This window comes from Uloborus diversus, chromosome 8, assembly GCF_026930045.1.
Source record: "Uloborus diversus isolate 005 chromosome 8, Udiv.v.3.1, whole genome shotgun sequence".
Lineage (NCBI taxonomy): Eukaryota > Metazoa > Arthropoda > Arachnida > Araneae > Uloboridae > Uloborus > Uloborus diversus.
This window is the reverse complement of record NC_072738.1, coordinates 140,742,958-140,749,165: the sequence shown is the minus strand read 5'-3', so window position 1 is coordinate 140,749,165 and position 6,208 is coordinate 140,742,958.

Genomic DNA, 6,208 nt, shown 5'->3' with positions numbered 1-6,208 from the left:
TTCGCGAAACAAATTTTCAACCAAAAATTGGCCTTAATTTCCATTTTGCTCACCCCCAAATGAATGTTGAGTTTTTTTTTCAACCCGACCACACTTGGATAAGTGCCTAAGAACGTACAGACACCTGAAATATCCATTTTGACGATCCCCAATTACTAACAGAGTTAATTACAAGGAGTTTTCTCGTGACGTCTGTATGTACGTATGTATGTGCGTATGTGTGTATGTATGTCGCATAACTCAAGAACGGAATGTCCTAGAAAGTTGAAATTTGGTACGTAGACTACTAGTGGGGTCTATTTGTGCACCTCTCGTTTTGGTTGCATTTGTATGCTCCAAAGGGGGTCTTTTGCGCTTTTTTCGGGGAATCATTGTTAATTTCGATGTAAACTCAAGTGGTATTATAATTTGGTGACAAATTCGGCAAATTTTTTTTTTTATTTTTTTTTATCAGGTTTTAATTTGGCCACTGTTGGTGATATTTAGAGAGTAAACTATTAAATCATATTAAAACTGCCGATGATGAGAAAATGACATTAAATTGGAGTAAAAGGAAGTCATGTGATGCACACATCAGCTCGTTTTATTCCCGGCGATGATTAACTGAATATCGATAAATGCACACATTTTCACCCAGCGAGTGCAAAATCTGTTTTTGAACATTCCTATTGTTTTCTTAACCCTCCCTTTCAATGACATTAAATCTTTCAGGGTCATCAAAATCTGACCTGTTGAAACCTGATTTTTAAATCTACACTACTTACTGCTTTATATCTACACTACTTACTGCTTTAGATCAAAACTAATTTTTGTTTTACATCAATACTACTTACTACTTTAGATCAACACTACTTACTGCTTTAGATCAACACTATTTACTGCTTTATATCTACACTACTTACTGCTTTAGATCAATACTATTTACTTCTTTAGATTAATACTACTTACTGCTTTAGATCAACACTACTTACTGCTTTAGATCAATACTACTTACTGCTTTAGATCAATAACTGCTTTAGATCAGTACTACTTACTGCTTTAGATCAATACTACTTACTGCTTTAGATCAATACTACTTACTGCTTTAGATCAGTACTACTTACTGCTTTAGATCAACATTACTTACTGATTTTTACATGTACCCAACTTATTAAATTTTAGATCTGCAGTACTTGCACATCGTTTTTACCTATTTTCGGATTATACACGACTTTCCTTATCCGCGGTTACCGTGCCACCCTATCCCGCGGATAGTTGGGAGTGTACAATAGCAATAGGCAAAATGCAATTGTGTTTGTTTAGTTAAGAATTCAACCATTTCTCTTCCTCTCTCATTATTTCGAATGGTAAAGTAGCAATAAATGCAGTTGCTAATAATCCTGAAAAAGGCACATGTCTGCGGATTTGGCAAGAGATGTTGGCACATTGGCGTGGCAATAGATTTGTAGCCTTTGGATACTAACGATTTCCCAATGGGGTTGTTTCCTTCAATCAAAAGTACTACTTTTAGCCACAGAAATTAATAGAATAAGCAAAAGAAAAAAAAATTACATGGACCCAGAAAATACTTTAATTTTCGCAACAGTTATTTTTTTAATTATTTTTTTTAACGTCCGATTTTTCAAACAAGGCGTGGTCTTCATGACGTCACAAATGATGTACTTTTGGCGCATTGTCTGCCGCGATTCCACGTTATGATAATCAAGAAGCGAATTGAATATTGAGCTCTACGCTTGTTATCAACCATATCGTTGCCAGTACACGTGAGTAAAGAAGCAAATTAAATGTTACGTTCTGCGAATGGCAACAGTGAATGGCATTTCCTCATTTGTGATGTCATCGGCAGAAGCGTAAACAATGAAAGAGCACCGATTAAAGTAATTTTTTTTTAATATTAAACATAGTCAAATTATTTAAAAAATGGTCAGATCCTATGTTTTTAAGCATGCTCTTTCGAAAAAAAAAATACTTTTAAAATTTCGGAAACGACCCCATTGCAAAATTCAACAAATGTTTGGTATTTGCCGCCATGTTTGATCAAAGTGGCAGGGAAACTACTTATTTTTATCGCTAACCAGACATTACAATGTCATTTTAAAGAACTTTTTCTTTTGTTCATAATAAGCCGAGGGCACAAACCATTCTCCATCTTTTGCTCTTACTATGGTGATAAATTGCATAAATGTTTTCTTAAAAATTGAATGCTTAAACTAAGAAGCGTTTACTGCGGAAACATAATTCTTTCCCGTACTTACTAAATTATTATTGCACAGAACGTAAGTACAAAGTTGAAGTGAAAAACCAAATGTTTCAATTACTCTCAATAAAATGGATTTTTAGAAGGTTTCCTTTTCTAGTTAGTTGTGGTTTATGTGTTAGCTTTTTCACTGTGTCTAAAATATCTTACAAAGTAAAATCTTTACAAACTATATTCACGATGAAAAATAAATTAAACTATGATATTACGAATACAATATTGCAATAATAAGTGCATTAGTGAATACAAATACTAACCTAGTCCACAGACGGATCCAGCTTCCAGTTTTGGAAGGGGCCATTATCGAAAAGGAAGTCTAAGAAGAATTTTCGGGCCCAAATAGCGTGTTTATGTTTTTTTTTTTTTTCCCCGGAATATACACTGTAAAAAAATTCCGAAATGCTACTGAGAATTTCCGTGTCATATTTCGGGATTTAAATGGTTTTTATCCACTTCTTGGAAAAATCAAGTATCATTGTCAAAAAGTTTACTGAATGGCTACAAGTTGTCCACATTCAGTCGTCTCTCTGTTGTAAAAAATATTTTAGTTCCCAGTTTAAAGACTAACTGAGAGTATTTATAACGTACATCGGCTTCAGGTCGATTACGGCTCGTCCGTACTGATTAAACTCCCAAAGGGAGCGAGCAAGTATGGACTACGTAGCTTTGCAAAAGTGAAATGCTAGGTACTTACGTCCAATTCTGGCTTAGCTTTGGCCATGTTTGCGATACTGCTTTTGTAACTGTCTTGATAAATTCAGAAGGTATCAAGCTGTTATAATGTCTCTACCTAAGATTACTCTGAAGTTCCAGAGACACGACTGGCTTTAAACGGGAAGATTTCTGGATTTTTCCCGGAATGTTACTTACTTTTAGAGGAAAAAGTGCTTGGTTTTTGCAAGATATGTTACTAGTTGAAATTGGGCACATCAGCTGCCTATTATTTTCCAGGAATGTTTCTGAATCGTTTTTACAGTGTATGTTCCCAAAATCCAGATTTATGACATACGTGATCACTTTATACAAATACAAATACAAAAGTGACGACCAGCAACAGGCTCTGGGCCCAGCTAGATTGGTCATAGTCAATTTACAATCCCCAGTGAAGATCAATGGCCCTCTTAAAACTATCGACTCCCTTGCTCATTACCACCTCTTCCGGTAAGCTGTTCCAAAGTTCCACTACCCTGCTAAAATAATAATTTTTCCTAATATTCATGTTAGCCTGAGATTTAAATAGCTTAAAACAATGACCCCTTGTCCTGTTTTAAGTACTAAAATTCAGCCCCGTAACATCTTTCATTTTAATAAATTTAAACAACTGAATCATGTCCCCTCGGTCTCTTCTTTGCTCAAGATTGTTTATTTTTAGCCTACTAAGCCTGGAATCATAGTCAAAATGAGAAAGTCCATTTATTAGCCTTTGAACCCTTTCCAATACATTAATATCTTTCTTAAGATAAGGGGACCAAATTACACTTTAGGGAGGTCATGAGTCCCATGACGCCCTTCTCTCCTCTATACGCACCTGGTTTAGTCAAAGCTCACAAAAAAAAGAAAATGAACATTTTTCACACCCAATGAACTGGATTTAAATAACCTTAAGCCTATCATTTCCCCGTAGTACTAATTATTTTAAAACTTTATAACTTAAAAATACTACTTCAACATTGAAGTACTATTTTCCAAAGACCATTTTACTGTATGCCAAATTTTTTAATTACAACAAATTGAAACAGCACTCTTGAAAAAAATAACTAGAACTCAATGAATGCTGAAATCTGCACGTGTCTGCTTGTCTGTCAGGAGTCAACACCGAAACAATCGGATTTAAAATATTCCGGGGAAGTCATTTAGACTTTTTTTATTCGTATAGGACGATAATTACTTGAAATCTTAATTAAAATTCATCCTTTTTTTGTGCCTGTATAGATAGGGTAGATCGACCAGTGAATGAACAGTTAAGCACAATTTCATTTTTTAAAAATCCTAGTAATTTTAAATTTTATACTATACAAATCGTGATAGCTAAAACATTTTAATTGATCTATGTAAATATCTCTAAAAAATCGCGGGGACTTAAATGGTACCGCTTCCGACTTTTTTAGGTGTTTAAAGAAAAAATGGCACAACGACCCAGTGAATGAACACCTCGAACCAGTAAATGAACACAAATTTGTCCAGTGAATAAACATGATAAATTTTGATTCAAAAAGAAACTATGTTTTTCTTTGAGATCTATCTATCTATATATCTATCTATATAACTATCTATTTATATAACTATCTATATCTATCAATCTATGTCTATCTCTTTATATCTCTATCCATCTATCAATATACCCTTCCATCTATTTTTCTATCTACACATCTATCGGTCTATCTCTATGTCTATTTACCCATTTATCAATGTACTTATCTGTTTTTCTATCTATCTATCTACTTATCTGTATCTAGCTATCTATATATTTATCTGTCTATCTATCTATCTATCTATCTATATATATATATATATATATATATATATATATATATATATATATATATATATATATATATATATATATATATATATATATATATATATGAACTTATCTATCTATGTACTTATCTATATATCTATCTACTTATCTATCTCCTTATATATATCTATCCACCAATCTATATCTATTGGTCTATCTACCTGTCTATATATCTACCTACTATCTATCAATAAATCTATCGATATATCTATTTACCTCTTATTTTTTATGTATCTATCTCTATATCTTCCTCTATCCATTTATCTATCTATCTATATACAAACATACATACATATCTACCTATCTATTCTCTCTCTTTTTATGTATATTTCTATTTCTCTATCTCTCTATCTACCTGTCTATCTATCAAGAGAGATAAAGATATAGAAAGATAGATGTAGGTAGGTAAGTTAATATATAGATAGTGATATAGATAGATAAAAGATAAAACTCAGTAAAAAGTACATTTTACAAAGCCACAAATAAACAAATTATAAAATATATAATGAAATACATAAATAAATAAGCATATAAAACTATCTGCATTACAATAAAGTACGAAAATGAAAATATCTCAAGAAAATTCAAATTTCTTTTTAAATCTAAAGAAATTTTGCCATTGTTCATTCACTAGGTTTTCGCAATTTTTCGTACCCAGTGACTGAACACCCCTCTACCTGAAAATCTACGCATTCTGCATTGACTGAAACAATTTAAATCCATAGCCTAAATATGTATATATAATTTTTCTTTCATAGAGTTAAAAAATAAAATTTATCGATAAAAATAATATGTATCAAAATAATTGCCAGCAAGAAACCAGCCTTATTACTTTGAAAGAGAGAAAGAACGATCCACGGGAGTAAAAATTTCAAATTTTTTCCAGGAAAAAAATACGTATCCAAAGTAACCAATCAGGTGTCAGATACCTTAGAATATCAATAAAGAACGCTTTTGTATTGAATTTATTCAGAAAAAAAATTTTGGAAGCTTATTATTTTAAAAAAATGACGCGCTGTTCATTCACTGGGTGGTGTTCACTCACTGGTCGGTCTACCCTATCCAGGACTTTTATGCTCTGACATTTGGATGAGTGCAAAATTTGGCGACATATCACTAAGTTGTTGAAGTGAAGAAAATGTTTCAGGCAGGGCTGCGGAGTCGGAGTCCGAATGATTTTGGGGTAAAAAAGTCGGAGTCGGTACCGGAGCCGGTTATTTTCCCTCCGACTTCGCAGTCCTGGTTGTAGATGCGTTTCTGTATGATGTAAAAGTGCAATTTTGACGTTAATAGAATTAAAAAAATGATAACAGTACCTAAATGGCTTATCATTGATTCTACCTTTTTTTTTATCGGGAAGATAAAATACTTGGAAACTTAGCATATGTTTCTTGGAGTAATTTTTATTTATTGGTAGTGTAAAATGAAGT